The sequence below is a fragment of the Bacillus rossius genome, assembly GCF_032445375.1.
Source record: "Bacillus rossius redtenbacheri isolate Brsri chromosome 9 unlocalized genomic scaffold, Brsri_v3 Brsri_v3_scf9_2, whole genome shotgun sequence".
In the NCBI taxonomy this organism is placed as follows: Eukaryota; Metazoa; Arthropoda; class Insecta; order Phasmatodea; family Bacillidae; genus Bacillus; species Bacillus rossius.
The window spans coordinates 37,956,505-37,977,779 of NW_026962013.1; positions in this window are offsets into that span (position 1 = coordinate 37,956,505).

Below are 21,275 nucleotides of genomic sequence, written 5' to 3' on the forward strand. Positions count from 1 at the left end.
GTGATTTACTCCAGAATTCGCATCTTCAGTTCTTCCAAGGTTGTGAGGACGATTTTTGAAAACATTTTCGTGAGGTAACCTCATAGGAAGAAGTCACAAACGCTCGGATTCTGTGAGCGCTAGCGCCATCCCACGTCACTTCAGAGACACGAGGCGCGCAGGAAACACCTATCCAAGTGTCGCCATTGAAACTCGATCCGTGTGGACTGTTGCGCCGTCAAAAAGGTAAAAGGTGTGTAAAACGTGCCAAAAAGCTGTCGAAATGTTCCGAAATCGCCTTCATCGCCGCTGATGGCCACCATATTCCTGATGTGATCTTCCGAATTTGATTTTTTTTTAGGGAGATGTACACGTACGGATTACAATAAAATAAAACTCATTTCTGTACCAATACCCACATTATGTATTATAAAAAAATTGATACAGTATTTAAGATAGAACACTGGATTATGTTTAATCGAACTAAGTACTACAACCACCACGAATTTTGTCGCTTTAGCAAAATTATTTTATTGAAACAATTGAGGGTAGTAACACGCCACAAAATATTTATGGAAATTCCATTGCCCCTCACCTTATGTTCATCCGACTTCATGCTAACCGCGTGCAGTTCTACAAACCATCAACAATACTTCGCAAACGGGACTAAAGAAGTAAAGCTGTGCGCACTAACCACGTTTATTTAGGACTAGTTATTAAAGGTGTCAGAACAATCTGAGCACGAGCGTCAAAAAATGCTAATTACACCTACATATTCCTGGATGTATGATGGTTTCGGAGAATCGACGTGCAATTTTAAAATAATCCATTCTTTCTTCTTTTTCATCTGCTCACCGTAGGTCACACAATTTGCATTTCAAATGTATTCATCAGAACTGGCTTGTCGTGGAGGCCCACGTGAGCCTGGTAATCCAAGGCAACAGAAACTGGATACACACGCGTCACTTCGTTTAGTAAAATCATTGAGGTGGGCGTGTTATTTATACCGGTGTTTGAAAGTTAATAGCTAATTCCCTACCGGACCAAAACTTCGGTTCTACCTGCAGCCTTCGTTGAATCAATATTTGGGAAATTTAGTTTTAAATATATTACGTCTCACGGGATTTTAATAAATATGCATCTTACGTAATTGATACTGTTTGTAGTTTCGCAGCAAGTTTTATAAAACATGAGGCTGTTAGTTAATTTCGTCATTTAATTTTAACTGCGAAAGTGAGTTAGCCTCACAAATGAAAGCTAAACAGGTTTGGATATAACGTTACATCATCTTAAAAACGCTTGATGAAATTCACCGTTAGTGAATTATTGAGAACTTATTGAGACATCGTTTAAACTGAAATAACGTAGGTGTAAGTTGGGGGGGGGGGGGGGAAATTAAAGGTTAAATTAACCCCCTCCCCCCGAGGAAAATAAACTAATATTTTTATACTGTAACTAGCGTTGCGTTGTGAAGTTCTGCCTGGTTCGCCTAATCATTTTCCCAGTCTCTAGAAATTTACCGGGGGCGTTTAAAAAGGCCCAATTACAGCGGGGACGGCCGCGCGCTAAACTGTCACCAGTTACACCGGGTGCCGCGAACGGGCAATTTGTTCCTCCAGGATTGTAATCACGTCGCATTGTAATCATCGTCCACGCCACCTTGGCCGCCCGGTCGCGGGGAGGAAGTGGGGGGGGGGGGGGAGAAGGGGTGTGAAAGCGTTCTTCATTAATTGAAACGGAACGCTTGCGCCTCGGCCGCGCGGCGCGCGATAATCCGTCCAGAAATTGAAAACAGATTGGTCTCACCGGGGCCTCAGCTCCGTTTCTGGACCCCGCGCCCTTGATTACCTCAAATTACGGTTCTCGTCGCTATAAGGGTTATTTTTTTTTTCCTTTTGGGCGCCCCCCGCCCCCCGGGCTTTTAATTTCGACAAGACGTGGTATTTTTTTTTTCTTTCCTTCCTTCCTTGGAAATGTTGGGAGAGGTGGAAAAAGGAGTGGGAAGAGAGTTTAGAAAAAAAAGGAGTAAAAACGAGGGTAATTGCATGGCCCACGCTACGCTACGTAATGCGGATCGCGGTCCTCGCCCCAGCTACGGGAACGGATGTTTACCCAAGTTGGCCTTGTGTTACCCCCTCGCCGTTTTTTCTTCTTTTTTTTCTTTTTTTTTCATTTTCTTTCCCCCGGACGGAAAGCGACCGTTGTGTGTTTCGCCCGGTCACGGCCGTGCCTCCAAGCACCCCCCCCCCCCCCCCCCCCCCCCCCGTTTTCTCACCACGCCCACGCACACGCCGGTAAATCAATCGGCGAACGCCGCGTCCAGCCGAGTGTGAACCGCTGGAGCCGAGGTTAAATTGGCCGTGAGCCGTCGAGTCTGTGAGGGGGGGAGGGGGGGATGGAGGCTGGTGAATCCACGCATCACCCGGTATCATCCCAACCCCCCTAGAACCTTCCCATCATCACTCTCGTTCCTCGACGGCTCAGCGGTTATTTCTCCCCCCTCATCACTCCCATCCTCCTTCCTCAACTCCACGTCGGGGAAGTGATTTTTAATAACAGTGGTTTGCGCGCGAGGGAACCCCTCGAACGGACGTAAATCTTCTCCACGTCGGACGTGATTCGTCTGTCGGTCCGGGCGTCTTCTGGGAACCCTGCCGAGTTTCTTCTTTTTCTTAGCGCGAGATGTCGTGCCTGCGACCAGCGGGCGGCTCTGTGCCGATCTGCGCTCGGCATCAGGACGCGGACGAATGAGCCGAGATTTATCGTCTCGGCAACCAAGGACCAATGGGAGAGGGCGTGAAACGTAAATGTAAGGTGAAACATCGACGGCATGTGAAAAAAAAAACACTGCACCTTCTCGCAGCAACGTCCACCACGTTTCCCACGTATTATGAAGTTGTAGGGACTGGACAAATTAGCGGTTTCAAATACCTCTAGGATAGACTGCACAATCCCCTACATACTCGGGCAAAAACAACCTGCTGGCTACTGACTTTGTGAGAACTGTCAACTGGGGCAAGTTTAGCGGAGCCTGGGCTCACTACCCACATGTGAGCCTGGGGGGTGAGCGCCTGAAATTTACCACCACACATAAGTATCTGGGAGTCTTACTGGATGACCGGCTCTCATTTGCGAAGCATTTGGAGTACGTTTCCCAAAAGGCTGTGGTGATGTTTCATCGCCTCCGAGGATTGTCCCCGACCAACCGGGGCCTATCGTTGCCTACGCTGGCATGTCTGTACAGGGGGGTGTTCATCCCTTTCATGACCTATGGTGCAGTTGCATGGTGGCATCGATCAGGATTGGTACACATGAGGAGGAAACTGCAGTCGGCGCAGCGTGCTGCCCTTCTTGCGGTTACCGGGGCCTACCGTACTGTATCCAATGACGCTCTGCAGGTCCTCGCTGGGGTGATCCCACTGGATCTGCTCGTGGCTGAAAAGGGGCAGCTTGCTGCCCTGAAAGCTGCGGGCACCCTCAGGCCAGAGGACCACAAAAGGCTCAGAGAAGTGACCATGGGGCAGTGGCAGCGCAATTGGGAAGCTAGTGAAAAAGGTAGACATACCTATGAGATCTTCCCTAGGGTACAAGAACGACTCCAGTGCAAGCATGTAGAACTGACGCGAGACACGGTTCAACTTCTATCTGGGCATGGTAACTTTAAGGCCAAACTACACCAATTTGGTCTAGCAGAGAATCCTCTGTGTGGGCACCGCCACACAGTGGATGATGTCAATCATGTACTGCATAATTGTGAAAAAGTTGAGGATCTTCGAGAACAGCTGAAGTTCCGCCTGGGTCTGATTGGGTGTGACTACGACCTTGCAAATGTGGTGGTGCGGAGGGAGAGTTGGATTCTCTTCCATGAATTCGCTCGGAGAGTCATAGAGAGACTGCAAGTGGCTGATGAGATCGGGCCACTGGCTCCGTGAGCAGTTCTCCCCTCCTTGCAGCTGCTAGCGGAGCAGTGTTCATCCACTGCTGAGATACTTGGCATATGTCCTCCTGGATTAAGGCACGCACCAGGAGCAATTGACTGACTACTGGTAAGTTAGGGCCCTAATGGGACCTGGCCCCAGTGGACAGTCCCCAATTATGGAAATACCTGGATTGACTGATGGGTAGCAGTGTGCTGAAGCATGTCTGGCAATAAGTATAATGGACATATAATGGGCATATAATGGACATATAATCAATATATAATGGACATATAATGGACATATAGTGGATTCAAAAAATATTTATATCGCATGGCAATTAGTTTCTGGGCTGTGGAAGCACCTGACTTGAACCCTTACCTGGATGTAGCTCCACCTGGGGATTTCAGTCTCCAGGTTCCTGTGAAGCCACTCTTCTAGCCCAGCGGGTGCTGTAGTGGTGGAGGGGACATGTTTTCTGGATCTGGTAGTTTCATTAAGGCGGGGCTCTGGACTATACAGATCTGCAAGCAGACTCCCAATCTACCCTTAAAGGGCGCACATTTGGGAGGGGCGGAAGGAGGGTGCGTTGGCCTTCGGGCCTCCGAAAACATGTCAACTGGGGTGCTTGCGAATAGATACTTCGTTGGCTGGAAGTTCTTCAATGGCTCAGAGCCCTACACATAAACCAATCACAGAAGCAAAATAAAGTTACATGTATTTGGATTCTAGCAGAACGTGTAATTACAATGTAAAATATTCCAATATCTGTAATTTAACATGAATATTTCTTTTCATTTACAAAAAAAATACCATGTATGTAACGAAATCTGCCAAACTGTAACATAAAACCACTATATCTTTAAAATTTTCCAAGAAATCGTTTTTGACAGTGACCGGGTGAATAACAATCAACATTTTATTGAGCTTCAAACCATTAAATCAATACACAGTTAATTAATTAGCTGTTGTTCTGACGTTTAATAAATGATTACCACAGATGGGTAGAGACCGTAAAAATTTCACTGATTCCTTTCGCGATAGGTTAAATATGAACATTTATGCCTTTAAGCTTTAGGAACAGGGTGTCCACATTCTGGAAAATCAGGGTAATTTATTTGAAATAAATTCCTGAAAGGTTGTAGAAATCCCCCAGTGGTAGCAATTTGAATGTCATGAACCAGTCTGCAATCACCCAAACTGTGAAAGCATTTATTTTTTTGACGGTGTCATTCATATTTATTACAAAATTTCGAATACAAAGTTACTTTTTAAATCAAGTGGGATAATGAACAGGCCAGCTGTGGGGATGATGGAGGCTGGACTATGTTCAATTCTTTCAGAAAATTTCAAAAAGGCTATTTTTATAAAAAAAAAAACTTATGGATATTTGCAATTTTGGTTATGGAAAGTCAGGGAAATACTATTACAGATTTGTTGTGGATTTGTTTGGATTTGTTGTCCTTGGATAAGGAACCACGCCACCCCCCCCCCCCTCCCCCAGCCACACAACATGTTGGGACTGTTGTAGACAAGTCTTAATGTGTGGTTTTTTTTTTTCATTGTAAATAAATATGGCGGTGTTGACAAAAGGATACTAATGGTCACTTAGGTTAGGTTAGCTACATTATAAATACTTTAAAACATTGTGGACGGTTGATTTGGTTAGGATAGCTATATTAAAGATACGGAAAAAAACATGAACTTCGGGTTTTGGCTCTCTCGCGTGTGAAAAGAAGGCTGCCCGTAGGTCGGGGAAGGCATGCCCTGCACCAAGCCGCGCCGCTGTAGTTGGGACGCGGCCCGACAGATGGAGCCGCTGATAGCCCCGGCGACCGCGCGATTCACGTGTCCGTACGTGACTGATCACCGCCCGGCCGGCGCAGTCACGTGCCCAGGGGTGCACAATGCTGCCCGCCGCCCCGCTACCAGTGTCCAGAAGAGCAGCGCCCCGACCCAAGGGTGTATCAAACGCAAAACGAAAGAGGGAAGAGGGCGATGTTGACGGAATTCAACCTCTTTCACAGAGTAAGAGCGGCTCCCCTCTCCACTGACTTATTTTTAATACTTCAGTTTTTAACTGGTTTGAGTTCTCATGTTTCCTTTCATACATAATTAGCTATAGACCTGCAAAATTCGCGGTTTCAATGGCCTTCAGGATAGACTGCACATACCCCTGTACACTCGGGCAAATAACGCAAGTTCATTGGCCGCCGACTTGTAAGTCGTCTCAGCTGGTTTTTCTGTGATTCGATCCTTTTTTGGTTGAGGGTTTATTACTGGTTGAGATTCGTCCAGATGAACAGTAAGCCAATAGCAAAATTATCTAAGAGGTATATGTGTTTGAATTCTAGCCTATCACCGAATGAATCCGCGAATTTTGCAGGTCTCTAATAATTACTAAATTAATTCAAACAAATAAATCTCGAGGAAGATCACGAGAATACCCTGCTCCCACTAGGAGTGATACGGAGCCCCGCCTAACCGGGCACACATACGGCGTGCACAGCTTCAGGAAAAAAAACCACGTGATTTTAAAATCCACAAAGTATCCAATTGGTGTCTGTTTACGAAATGAATTTAAGAATACGCCGAAGGCGGATGAGTGGCTCTGTTTTCCGTGTTTAACATTTAAACTGTTATTTTAGGAAAGTGAAAAATTGTTGAAACGCAGAAAGCGGAGACGCAGCTACGGTGCGAGCATTGGAAAGCTAGTAGAAGTTGGATGCCAGATCACAGGCGCTCTGGGTTGTCTGAGAGGTACCAGGGATGTGGTATACTTGATGAAGCGCACGGCGATACTCTTGGGACAGGGATTCTCTGATGTCAACCACGGGTTAGCCGGGAGTGGGTGGCCGTGGTGCCTCTCGTTGTAGCTCCTCCTCACACACCTCCAAGTGGCGTTTAATGGCGTATCCGTTTCCCTGTGGCTCTACGGAGATCGTAGACTCAGCCCATACGGGAGCTCGTACTCCAACGGGTTCGGCACGTTGCACAATTAAACAACTTGTGCAGGTTGTAGCTGCTGCAACATGGCATTCTCGAAAAGCTTTCCCGTAACCGCCCCTGTCGTGGGAGAGCAGAGTCCACGGTACCATACAATATCAATAAAAAAATTGGTTGTCTGTAAAGTCGGTTTACGGACGATAGTTTAACGTGACAACGTCATAAAACATTGATGAAATGATTGCATACTTTTATGAATAAATTTGAATCATTTTTTATTGAATTATCACTATTTTGTATGGGTACAAAGAAGGAGTGAAATTAAATCTACAATTTAATTAATAAATTTACTTTTATTTGCACTCATTAATTCAAATCTGTTTATTACTTTAACGAAGAGATTATTTTAACTATAACTTTTATACATGTTTGCTATTTAACTTCTTCCAATCTGTATTATTCTGTTAAGGATAGGATGATGATAGGAAAAGTAGGAAACGAATGGGAGTGTTTCAAGTTTAATATGCCTCGAGAAAGTCAAATCGATGGTTGTTCCAATCGAGAGGAAGAGAGATAGATGCGGCGCAAGCGTAAAATGAGCGTAACGGGACAAATCGTAACGGGAAAATTTGCGTAACGGGACAACAAGTCATCCTTTTTCGTGCGTGCAGCCGGCGTTCATCGATTTATTAGACGTTGTCACGTCAAAAATATTTTGGACATCATTTCTCAAAAATTATTTTTTGAACAATATGTTGTGAGGGTTCATTTCCCCCCCCCCCCCCCCCATTTTGGAAAGGGGGAGCTGCTGTCCGTCCTTGTCCCTCCGTTAATAAGCCGTGGTCCCCGACTTGTGGCTGGCTTTGTAACTCCATCCTCACGTTTGTATATTCTTGAAAGATTTAGAAGAACGTATATTGGGGCCACGATTGTTTCGTGCATCCTTTACGCTCCAAGCTGGACCCAAATGCATTACACTTACTCAAGTCAAAATAAAGGGCTTGTGGACTGATGCCAATTTCATAGTCATTTCATCATTTGGTCTCAATCACACTTGATCACATATTCTATATGTTGTTAATGCCTAGAATTGATCCAATTTTTTTAGTTTAGATCACTTAAGAAAACCAAATGTACGTGTGCTTCAAGAGTCTACTTCGCTATGGAATGAAATAGAGAAACCCTTGAGCCAAAAACGCACAACCAGCAGTAGGTTTTTTTACAGCGCACGAACTTCAGCATTATGGTACATTTTAAATTTAAACCTGAAATGATGAACTTTTGCAGTTGTATGCCAAACTTGATGCTACATCAAAGATCTCATTTGAGATCTCATTTGAGCTGATGAGAAACTGTTTTGTTTGTTTAAAAAGGTTCAACACCCAAACAAAAAAGAAATAACGCTGTAATAGTCTCTTTTTTTTCCCTTCGTTTTACTGTAAGACTATCGTGTCTCTCTTTCGCACACACACTCTAGAACACCCTGAAGACGGGACGTAAACGTAGTTATGAAACTGCCGGTGCGGAGCCCATTGCGCGTGTGGAACGCGTTGCGCGTTGATCGGGAATTGTCCGTACGCGAGAGCAGGCCGTGGCGCTGCGTCGGGAAGGGTCGCCACATAACCGCCCCCATCTGATCGCGAGGTCACGTGGGCGAACCCTCCACCCCCCATCATCCCTCCTCGGTAATGACGAGCGAGGGCGTGAAGTAATGGCTTTGTTACGAGGGTCTCCGGCGGCGGGCGTAAAACACAGGGCCCGGCGGGCATACGTGCTCGTATTTGCTCGACTATTAGGCACGCGGTCTGACCAGCGCCATGTGCCTAACGTGTGTTTATTCACCCTATTCCCGCCACTTCAAACCCTTGCTCGCTGCGTCCAATTCTCTCTCTCTCCCCGTAGCGAAGTTGCTTACGACCAAATTAAGTTTCTTAGTCATTTACGAACAGCAGAGGGAACTTAAACACCACCTGAAGCTTTTCTCGAGGAAACGTTTAATGTGGGATGAAATTGAAAATTTTTGCGTTTCCTTTCACGTCGTTAATGTTAAACGACGTAGGCGTAATCAATGAATGATAATTTATGACGACGCTTCAGCACATTCGTTCCAACAATTTCAGGAATGACATGTGGGCTGTGTGACCGATGCCCCGATTACAGCCGAAGGTAGTTAATTTTAAAATACTACTAGTATTATAAATACATTCGTTGCATTTCCCTATTACGCTATTATGAAGAATGTGCTTGGCAGAAGAAAAAAATGTTTGACTACGAAATTACTATGGTCAGAAATTAGTTGAGTATTAACTTATCTTTTCAATTGTTTTAAAAAAAATTATACTTGAAAGAAACATCATTTAAAATAGAAAATATGGAACCAATTTGCGTAACAAATACTCAGTATTAGTTTGATAAACTAATTTAAAATTTAAAAAAAATACATATCCATGTGTTGTACAAAGTTATATCTCTCTTGTAGTATTACAAACTATTTCTTGGTAACTGGTTTCCAAAGTAATCATTCGTAAAAGCACAGAAAATATTTTTTTATTTTCCTAAACGTTTATAAAGAGGCCGCTGATCGTGTACGCAAATTCTTTTCGAAAGAAAAGGAATGCTGTGACAGTTCAACATTCTACTGAAGATTTAGTTTTACACAGCCGTGTAAGAAGGTTTACAAAGCACGTATTTTTTTCGAACTGAACTCTAAACGCTTATTACAAGGGAAATAATTACAAAAAAACAGTCTGCCAGAGACGCCATTGCCTTTATTTAGCCCGGTTGTAACGTATTGCTGTGATTCGTTTGCTGAAAATAGGCACATACCTTAAACGCCAACGATGCTACAGATTTAGCACACAACTATTTTCGAAATTTTCACGCGCAAAACAAACCTCGCATTGTAACCTGAGTTTAACTTTGGTAACACCGAAACCATAAGGTCATCACTGCCTGCGCTTTCGTTCAAGAATCACAATAAAACCATACTCTAGAGGGCTCCACCTACCCTGTGTGCACAGCTTTAAAAAAACACGTGATTTAAAACTTACTCAAGGCACATGAGGGGCACCTTTTTACCAAAAGTATTTATGTAAATGCTGAGGGCGGTTGAGTAATTCTGTTTTCAGATTTCGTTTTTAAACTGTATTTTTATAACAGTGAAAATGATTCAAACGCGTGGACATGCCTAAAAATTATTCTGAAAACACGCGTTTCAACCATTTATATAATAGTATGGTTACCACTCAAATCTCATAGATGCTCTGTGCACGCCGAGAAGACTGCGACGAGAAGGCAGACACACTTACAGTGTAAGTCTTGTTGTAGGCAAGGATATGGATACTGACTCTCAGTCTTAAGAGCATCCTCGAGAAGATATTTATTTTGCCATACTTTTAACTTTATTTTAAACTATTATTATTTTGTAAATGTTTACAAGTAAAATCCAAATTTGACTTTCGCTAATAAAACCTGTTTTAGGATATCTCATCATAAAAGCTTACACATATCAATCATCCAATGTTACATATACTTAAACATATTTCGATTACCTGATATCATCAAACCAATCATTATTGGCATTGATATCAAACGATACATCAAAAGACCACGTAATATCTATATGTGTGAACATTCTGCCATACTTAGTAGGGTCTCACACAACATGTTGATTTTTTTTTTTCATTTTCTCGTCATTAAGGGCTATTTCTGTTAATTAAACACTATACCCAGTTTGCATTTGTATGTTTATTAAAAATATTTCCCATAGAAATTTCCCAAGTGTTACATAAAGGGTGTAAAAAGGCGCGCGAGTGGTTAAAATCGCTATAAGAGAGCCTGCCGGTGTGTCCCTTAAGGCCCGTCTACAATAGCAATGTCCTAAACTGTGTCAGAAGGACACTCGTCGCTGATTGGTCCACGTGACCCTCTGACGTCATGCGTCAAGTGGGCGAAGGTCCGAACCTACCTGGTCCGAAGACATTCGTCAATTTGAACTTTTGGTCCCAACCTGTGTACTTCGGACACAGAAAAAGAACAGAACACTCACGATATTTGAATTTCCGGTTCCCATTTGAAAACGCGGTGTTTGTTTTTGTTATTGAAGGAAATGGAAGGTGTTGTAAGTCAAGAAGAGCCACTTTGCCTTACTGAATATTGAACTCCCACAACGTTCATAATTCAATCTCAAACTACAAAGCATCAAAACAATAAACAGAAACATTTGGTTTGGCACATTTACTGCGCTCTGGTGACAACTTTACAAATCAATACATTCGGACATCGGACATCGCAATTGTGGACAGGGCAGTTTTCCGTGTGGCAATGTGATGTCACTCACATTCGGATAAGGACACGGACCACGCACAGGTTCGGACTATTGTAGACGGGCTCTTACTGACGCGCCATTACCGATGCACGGCGGTTTGAGGTTGCACGTGCCACCGGGTGATCGGAGTGAGGTTCTTCTGTTCTCGTGTTCTCTCTGCGGTCAGTCCGTGCAATCGATTTGGTTTACACTCCTTTCTTCTTTTTTTTAAATCCAATCCACAGAACAAGCAATCCGAACTGATGTTCCATTTTAAAATCACTAGTTTTATTTTATGCCGTCCGTCCAGATAAACTGTGCGTGGAAGCCAGAGTTGGTGAAGTGGAGAACGATAAGGGGGGGGGGGGGAGATAGAGGGCGATAATGCATGGACGGAAAGTGAACAATAAGAGGAGTATTTTTTTTATAAATTACGTTCCCCGAAGGGCGAGGGAAGAAAGGGAGAGTGGACGGGGACAGGAACAGGCGAGTTGGGGTTGCAATCGAGTCGGGCAGTGACATGGCTAGACTCGAAGAGTGAAGCACCGCGCGGGGGGAAGGAAAGGGCGTTTCCAAACCCCATGGGGACGCGTGGAATAGTTTCGGTCGGTTTTTTTTCTCCTCCCTAGACTTTCCTTTATCCATCCCTTACCATCCCTGCCTTTTTTTTTGTCTTTCGCTTTAACTTTTATTTTAATTTCCTGCGACGTTAGGCGCTGGGCGAATTCCAGGGGCAAGGAGGTGGGGGGGGGGGGTTGGTTCGCGCATGGCGAGAGCTACTGGCGTGGAATGTCTGATACGACACTGCGGGTGTCGAGGATGTAGAGAGAGAGAGAGAGAAAGAGAGAGAGACCCATGTCCCAAAGGAATGTGTTGGAGGAAGGGGGGGATGAAAGATGCCTTGAGAGAATACTGGTTTGCGAGAGTACATAACAAGTAGCGGCGGGCAAGAAACGGAATAAACAAACATTTACTCGGCTCTTGAGGGGGGGAGGGGGGTAAGAGAACACTTTTGCGGCAAACAACCCGGATTCAGCTAGCAGCCCGGCACATGCTGGGAGGTGGAGACGAAGGGTAGGTTTAAACTTCAACAGTGTGTTTCAACTCAGTTTCAGACGTAGTATCCAAGCTGCTGGTATTCAATTTTTATGCAACTAATTGTTTTTCAAATGGTCATATAAAGGCACATCTATTGTAGGCACATATTGCTTTGTTAATTTTTTTAAGATGTAACAAAATTCTTACCGATGTTCGATCGAAAAATATATACCTATATTTAAGTACAGGGTAATACACTTGTTGGTGCACTAAGAAGAGACTTCCTTAGAAATAATAAGCAGAGCAATTTCTTTCGTGTTTCATCAAGGTGTATAAAAAATATTTCCTCTGAGACGAACATAATCTTTCTCTAGCCGTAATACAATCAAAGCTGCGATAGATAAATAAATTTCGCCAAAAAACCATGTTCAAGAACCTGTCAAACGTTCTTACAGTAAGTCGCAAAAAGTTGGGTAGTTCCATCGTAAGCTCATTAATATTTCTCAGACTCGCGAAACAGAAGGTGCTTGAACTTCCATCCGAGCGTTGACTTAATTAACTTCGTCGTGAATATTCTTTCCTAATAAGTCAAGAAAAGAAAGTCGATTACTAAATTGTGTAGCAAACCAAGAAAGAAAAATTGGCTGTTATGGCTGGAAATTGAAATTTTTAGATATGACTCTTGGAAAGATATATCATTTTTTTTACGCAGGCTAGGCGTCTGTATTTTCACAACCATTTATTTTGGGATCCAGTTGCCAAGAAATAGATTGTATCTTTGTACAACACTTGGCTATTGTAATTATTTAATATATTAAAAAATCTAGATAATACAGAGTATTTCTTTCTGAAAAGTGGCGCATAATTTTATATTTTAATTGATTTTTCATTCAATCATAATTGTTTTTAAACCACGGAGAAGATAATGGAATATTAAAATTTTTTACTTTATTTAGTTTTATCATGGTTATTATGTGCGCAGTTGATATTGGAAAGATACTCAGGGAAATGGCTACAAATAACTTTAACTATTGGAGGTACTGGGACAACACAAGGCATAGATACCCGGGTAATAATCCGAAGCCAGTGTTACTGCAAACACTATTTTGTAGTGATAAAGATGTTTTCATGTAATTTGTACTGTGTGTGTAATAATAAAACTATCTCAGACTGGCATGTTACAACATAACTTAAAAGGCAGTAGTTGTGTGGAAGTGGAAGTGTTGTCTCTAGAAACTATCCTAATTTTATTCACCCACATTTACATAAGTACGCAAGTAAGCATGTGTTCGAATCTACTGAATTAACAAGGCCAATTAAAGCTAAACGTTTTAGTACAGTGCATTCCGGTTAATTTGAACGTTCCGAAATATATTTCATGACGCTAATTCTTGTCAACAACTGCCTGTCTTACACATGTTCCAACTGTCAACGCATTAGGACACATTGTTTCATATTTAATTACCTGCTTGTCTGAAATTAAGCGCTATTGATAAATAGCTACATGAAACTATATATAGGCCTGATAAACAAAAAAAAATCTTAATACCATTTTAAGGACGTATATTTCGAGATAACCAAACATGGAATTACAATAATACAAACATACTGTTAAATGTTAGAAAAGGATTTCACCTACTCATATATGTTTAAGCCAGATTTATCGACTATCAACGAAGAGAAACACCCTATGCAGGTTGCTACAAGAAATTTATTACTCAAAATATGCTTATGTTTAGTCTAGAGTATATATATTTTTTTCCAGATAGTTTTATTTCCGTCCTTTCATAAGCCCCTTTCACATCGTATAGATTCCCCGATACACATTAAACTGGTCGGGATGATGACATCCAGCGCCGAATATGGCGACGAGACGCGAGACTGAAGGTCGATGAGGACGTAAAAAAGGTTGGTGTCTCTGACGCGAGACTTGGTGAACACCGTGGCCCGCCTCGCACAGGTAGGTACAGTCCGCACGCCAGCTCAGGAGACCTGTGGCAAGTACAGTCTCCCCCCGTATAACCTGTCTCGGATTTGACAGTCCTCGGGAGTAGTGTAGTACCAATGGTCTGTGCAGCATTCCGCCAACCGTTTCTCTGCGAACAGTGTTTGTAACAGTCTTCACATGGTTGTCGGTGTTCGTAACAAACATCATGTGACGCTTTGCAAGTGGCAGTTGGGAAACGGGTACAATTGGTAGAGACCTGCAAAATTCGCGGTTTCGATGGCCTTCAGGACAGACTGCACATACCCCTGTACACTCGGGCAAATAACGCAAGTTCATTGGCTGCTGACTTGTAAGTCGTCTCAGCTGGTTTGTCTGGGAATCGATCCTTCTTTGGTTGAGGGTTTATAACTGGTTGAGATTCGTCCAGATGAACAGTAGGCCAATAGCAAAATTATCTAAGAGGTATATGTGTTAGAATTCTAGCCTATCACCGAATAAATACGCGAATTTTGCAGGTCTCTAACAATTAGTGATACGTTTGACAACTGTCATATTTGAGACACGTTTCGTATGCGTAGATGGTGCGGAGAGCGGACTGGAACGTAAAGAAAAAAAAAAAAAATATGAGCGAGTATTTCAATATGTACTCGCCAGAGATAAAAAAAACACATAACCTCGGTAACGAGCAAATCCATGTGTTCTCATGTTGCAAATCTTAATATATATAAATCTCGTGTCACAATGTTTGTCCTCAATGGACTCCTAAACCACTTAACCGATTATAATAAAATTCGCACACCATGTGCAGTTCGATCCAACTTGAGAGATAGGATAGTTTAAATCTCAAATTATAGTCGCAATTTTAATTTATTGCTATTTATTTGTCTGTTATTATTTGACAGTCACAATTATCTGTTAACTCCAAATGATTCTAACAGATGTCGATACCTTTCGACTGGGTTGAGTAAGTAATCAATAGATGGCGCTGCTATGGTAAATCTACGAACGTGTCATATAAGCTACATTTTAACAGCATAATTACCACGTGTTTGTTTCCAGTGCACTCTTCACCAAGTCAACCGATATCAATGAAAATTGGCATTTATGTGTAATTTTTTCCAACTTGAGAGATAGGATAGTTTTTATTTCGATCAATGGTCTTAATAATTTATAATTAATAATAAACTGATTATCAATGTTGATTGGTGTTTAAGCCCGGGAAACAGTGGGTACTTCGTCTCCATGACAACGTTGCGTGCTCGAGAGTCGGGAAACCATCGGTGCTATTCGTTTCTTCTTCGGTACATTACAAAGCATTGTATAAAGTTTTTGTCAAAATTAATTAATTTTCATTTTATTTTATTTATTATAACTATAAATAAGAAATTTAGTCTCATTTCCCCCCCCCCCCCCCCCCCCCCCAATTAATACAACCGTGCGAAGCCGGGTCGGGCAGCTAGTACAGTTATAATACGAAACTCATTCACGAAATTTAACACAGAATTATTTAAAGTATTGCCGATCGTGATAAATATAAGCAAATTGTGTTCTCAACTACATTTCTGGACGGGAATCACACGTAGTTTCCGGACCCGCCACTATAATTCGTTGACGGAGCAGCTACGCTCACTTTCGATTCATTCGAATTTTAGAACAATAATTTTAAACTGTATAATGAAATTGCTCCGATAAAATCGAAAAAAAAAACTTAAAAAAGGACAACTACTACCCCCGCTTTGCAGTTGATTTTCTACAAGGAATTTTATGAAAATTCTGTACATCTTGTTAAAATTCATTAAACAGTTAATACTTATAAGTTTTCCTTTGGCTTTGTGGATTTTGATTTGCGCCATCCGCTACAGATGGCAGCACCGTGGTTACATATTTCCGTTCCATGTGGATTCCGTTTCATTCACCAAATGCGCTGTACTGAGAGCTAAAATCTTGCGAGTTTCAGGAGACAATTATTTGGAAACTTAAGCTGCCATAATATTTTATTGTAACGCAAAGATTAAAGTATAATCCATTACTTAACTCTTTGATAAGGTGCATAAAAAATGTATGATGTAAATCAATGTATATCATCATTTGAAGCAACGAAGGTTGACTGGTCAAATAATACGCCTCCCTCAAATGTGATTTGGGTTAAACTCCCGTTGCGATATAACCAGGAATTTTTTAAGTGGAGTTTTCTCCGGGCACTCCGTCTCCTCGTACATTATTTCCATAAATGCTCATCATCGTGTCCGATGAATACGAGAGGAGAAATACAAACAAAAAGAAGCCACATTGGATTAACAGTTTTCTATGGCAAAACAATTTTGCATTGTTTTAATATTGAAAATTTGTGGTCATTAAAAAATTTATTTGAATACTGAACGACAATCACTTCATAGGAGAAACTATTTGTAGCAGCCAGTCACTGTCAACTTCATGTATTTCATTTTCATAAAAAAATGTCCTACTTTAACGAAGCCGTGGTAATGGTTTGAAACCTGCTGAAACCAATATGGCGTGTTTCAGATCGTCTGTGTTTCCATCATGCCCAATCCACGTCGTTCCGTTCGGAGGAGGCTAGTGGCCTGTATCAACTTGACGCTCCGTGTCGGCGGTGGATCTCGGCGGTGGGTGGGGGGGAAAGGAAGTAGTCGGGGGGTACCGAGGAGTCGACATTCGTGAGTCGACATTCGTGAGTCGATGTCGGCGACGCGTGTTTGGACCGGCGAGAGAACCGAGACGGCGGCACGGCGCGCGTGGGCAGGCCAGAGTTCCCCGTCGCGCCGGGAGACGTCTCATGGGGTGGGGGAATAATGCTTCCTCTCTCCCCCACCCCACAACCCCTATCCCATCGGCCCGTGTTTCGCCGGGATGCTGCCCTCGTAAATAGAGGCCGATGACGTCATGACATGTGGAAGGGTGTGGGTAGGGGGGCGCCCGGACAGCGTTCTCGTAGCACATCGCGACTGATTTATTAGAGAGCCACGTTACCCCCAACCCCTTCACTCGATTTAAAATTTATTTCCAACCTTATCAAAGTCTTGAATTGGGCTTACAATTCTTTATAGCATTCACAGGGTAATTTTTAGAGGCATTATGCTGTAGTTACGCTGAAACTTCGTCACTTTTCTCTGTTTTTCACCCCATCCAAAATCGAAAAGCGCACCACCATCGGTCCGTTTTACTATCGCCAATTCGCCTTCCTCCAGCTCCAGCGAATAAGTAAATGTTTCTCTGGCCTAGACTTTTTGGTTATAACACCCAAGTCCAATTTTTTTTTCAAGTATAAACTAGCAATGTGATATTGGGTCGTCACTGATTTCATTTAATTTGATAGACCTTCGTAGGAAGTGAATGTATCACTAACAATTTTTTCTCCATCGTACGAGTATTCTAAAAGCTCTGTCTTCCTCGGTTTTAGCCTATTCTTTAGTTTACCAGATACACTTGGGAAAATTAGCTTATATTAATGTTTTTTTACAAGTTAACCTGAGTGTTATCTACGACTTCATTAGTTAATTATGTTGTAAAGTTGAATTTTTGTTATGTATATACAATATCCGAACTACTTGCATGCACAAAATAAAGTATCTTAATGTAAGTATATACTTTTATAAACACGCTTCTGATTGCTCCAAGGAAATTCAGAGCACGTTTAAAAGTGTGCTGCATTACTGTTCATGCTCCGCACATCAGCTCGTGTTCCTTTATCTCCGCTTTAACCGTGAATTGCAACACTTCCGCGAAGCTCACATAACACATCTCGTTGGCTCGGCTTCACAATACCTACTGTCGAGTCCACACACGTGCGCCACTTCTCTGAGAGCAGGTTTCTGAACAGAGAAAAGCCGTATTTGAAATAGAGCGAAAAAAAATAACTAAATGAGAAAAATGTGACTAAAGATTATGTGTTTATTTTTAGGTGCAATCCAGTAGTTTTCAGGAAATTTAACAACTCGCTTACTTAGTCCTACATTGTAAAATAAAATCTTTTCTTGTGTTAAAAACTAAAATATATTTTTAGTTCCACAAAATGTTGTTCTAGTTATGTAATAGGAAAATATATACTTTTTATGTATGAACCGATAATTGTATTTTTATGTATGAACTGTATATTAGTATACATGGCCTAAAGTTCTACGCAAAACTTAATCCAATAATAAAGCCAAAGACCATTGCTACAGAATATCTCCAGTCTGAAGATTTTTTTAATATAAACACATAAAATAAGCTATAAATTACGTGACTCGTGATAATTTTAAATCATATGCAATTTCCAAAACGTACGTTACCACTAGCCTTCTTGGGTGATTGATGTTTTTGAATAGTTCCACGTAGCTTACAATTTTGCAGTATGAGTGCATAGTAACTTCTCGGAGACCGGTAGCGCAATGCACTTTTACAATAGATTTCCTTGGAAACCCATTGCCAATAAACAGTTTGTATTAATACAAGATATATTATGCAATTTTCGACAACACATGGCTATGGTTATTTTTGCATATATGAAATACATTTTTCGAGATAATACTGAATATTTCTTACGAAAAATGACGCTTATTTTTATATTTTAATTGATGTTTCACTCAAGTATAATTTTTTTAAACCATTGAAAAGATAATAAAATATTCAACTATTTGAATTTATTTATTTTTATGATTATTAATGTGCACATTTAATATAGGAAAGCTATTCAAGGAATAGTTTGGAAATAACTTTAACTATTGCCGGGCAAGAATCTGAACCCAGTATTACTGCGTACACTATTTTGTAGTTATACAGTTTTCTTTTTCAACTAAATGTAAAAATTTACAAATGCATATCAGTAATTTCAAATGAATATTTCTGTTTCATTTCCAAAAAGAATTTACAGTGTAGTAAAACTCTGTATTCACACTCTAAAGGTTCCGGTTTCAAATCTCAGTCCCTCCCATTTTGACATAGGTTTCACATAGTTTCTCGAATCACTCCAGATAAATGCTGGTTTAGGTTTTTTTATAAAGCCTGTGCCATCTGTGTGTTTCTGACGCTGCGGCTAATTTTTCGGATCGCTCTTTCTTAAAGTGCACATGCAGGTCTCTTAACAATGCACTAAGTATATTTATTTACACCAAATATGCAAAAAATGATCTCGAATAAATCACCGAGTATAAACTGGCAACCGTTCCGGTACAACTGCACTGAGTGACCGCGGCCATAGTTCAAGCCATGGCCGATGATTCCTTCACCACATTTTGGCTGACTTGCAAGGTTTATGCCCGTTACCTTATAAACTAGTTAACAAGCCGTAAAACAGAAATCCCAGCTCTCTACGCATAGTCTGTGACACGTAACTTGTCTCAATTTCGACAGTTCTCAATAGTAGAACCAATCTTCCACGTCTCCTTCTGCCACTGTTATTCTGTCGACGGCGTTGATGTGGTTGTCGCTGTACGTAAAAAAAATCACGTGATACTGCAAGCGACAGTTGGGAAATTGGGAACGACTGGTACCACTTTTGAGAAATGTCTAATTTGAGACGATTTACACGACTATCGGATAATTCCATGTCAATTCACCAAGTGTCTCGTGCTCAACCCTTTTCGATTTGTTTTAAACTTTGACATAGTGTTGTCAGATGCATTACGTGAAGCTGTGCAAAATTTAAATGGTCTAACTCAACTGGTTACGGCACAAGAACCCAGTGTGTGGGTGGCTGTGGGACAGCACAGAAGTGATTATCTTGAATTCTGTCAAGTTCGATGTTCCTACGGCTGTGCACTTCAGCAGTATGACGTACTGAATTTTGGCATTGTAGATTCATATAAATTTTTTTTGGAGAATGCATAAATGTTTTATTTGAAAAGCTGGCTCTAGTAGATTTCTTACAGTTGGCTTCTCAATTTACCTAAAAATCTCTCCAACAGATATTTGATATTTGTGTTCAAGAATCATTTGCTATTCACATTTGATTGGAAATAAAAAAATACTGATAGGACTTTTGTGTTAGTATTATTTAAATTAACTAGGTTCATACTTGTTAAAATATGTGATCCATTAATCATGTTCCAAGTTATGATGCACAAGTACCCACCAAAAGGAATTTTACCTTTAACGTTAATAAGTAGAAATCAAGAAAATGATAAGCCTAATAAACTTTTCACAGTCCATGTAAAGGTATGCCTTTTAAAATAAATTATTAATGTGTAACATCATAGCTCTTGGTATACGGCAGATGGTGTGTGTAGTTTCGTGAATGCGACGGAAGTGTGTAACAGGAAGCAGGGAGAAGCGCGCGGCGCGGCCTCCTGTTGGCACTTGTGCTGCGGCGTGTCAGCGAGCGCAAACATTTCCACAGAGTTTTAAAAACAGTGAGAGAGAGAGAGAGACAGAAGACTCAGTTGTTTACTGTTCGTTCCAATAACAGCAGTCATGAACAGCACGACGCATTGCCATGTGGCTTTTCTAATACGTTATAAATACGTTGTGAAATAATAATGTATAATATATAGGCAATATAAATTCAATAAATTTACAAGTGTTGTAACTAAAAGTTAGTTGTGTTATTGGCTTCGTACACAGGTTGTGATACGATATGTTATATATTACACATCACTGGCAAGTACTGAAAAACTTGCTCATTTTTTTTCTCTCTCGCAGAAATTCGACATTTGGAGCTTTTATACATAGCCTACCTGGCTAACAAGGCTCTGGAACATTATATTTATTTTAATATTGACATTAAATTGTGAATAAAAAAATTTTTATGTAAAATTTTACTAATTTTTTTTTTTGAGAAAAATATCTCAAATGGGTACCCTCATATGATCTCTTTCTTTACTAGCCTCATTGTAAGGAGGGAAATATTTTTTTTTAATTTTTTTGGTAAATTTAATTTCGAAACCTGTACGAAATAAAAAAAAATTCACTTACGGGTTATTATCTTGACGTTCCTCTTGCGTGAAAGATATATATATATGTGTGTGTGTGTGCGTGTGTAGCTTCCAGCGACGCGAAGAATATTGGGGCGAGGTGGCACATGTTCCACGGGCGGAGCAGCCTCCGAGCTGGGGCGAGCGAGAATTCTCAGCCGCGCCTCACGAACCTAATACCGCTCCCTTATTACTTTGGATGGCTTCACGCCGTCCTCCGCCACCCTCCTGTC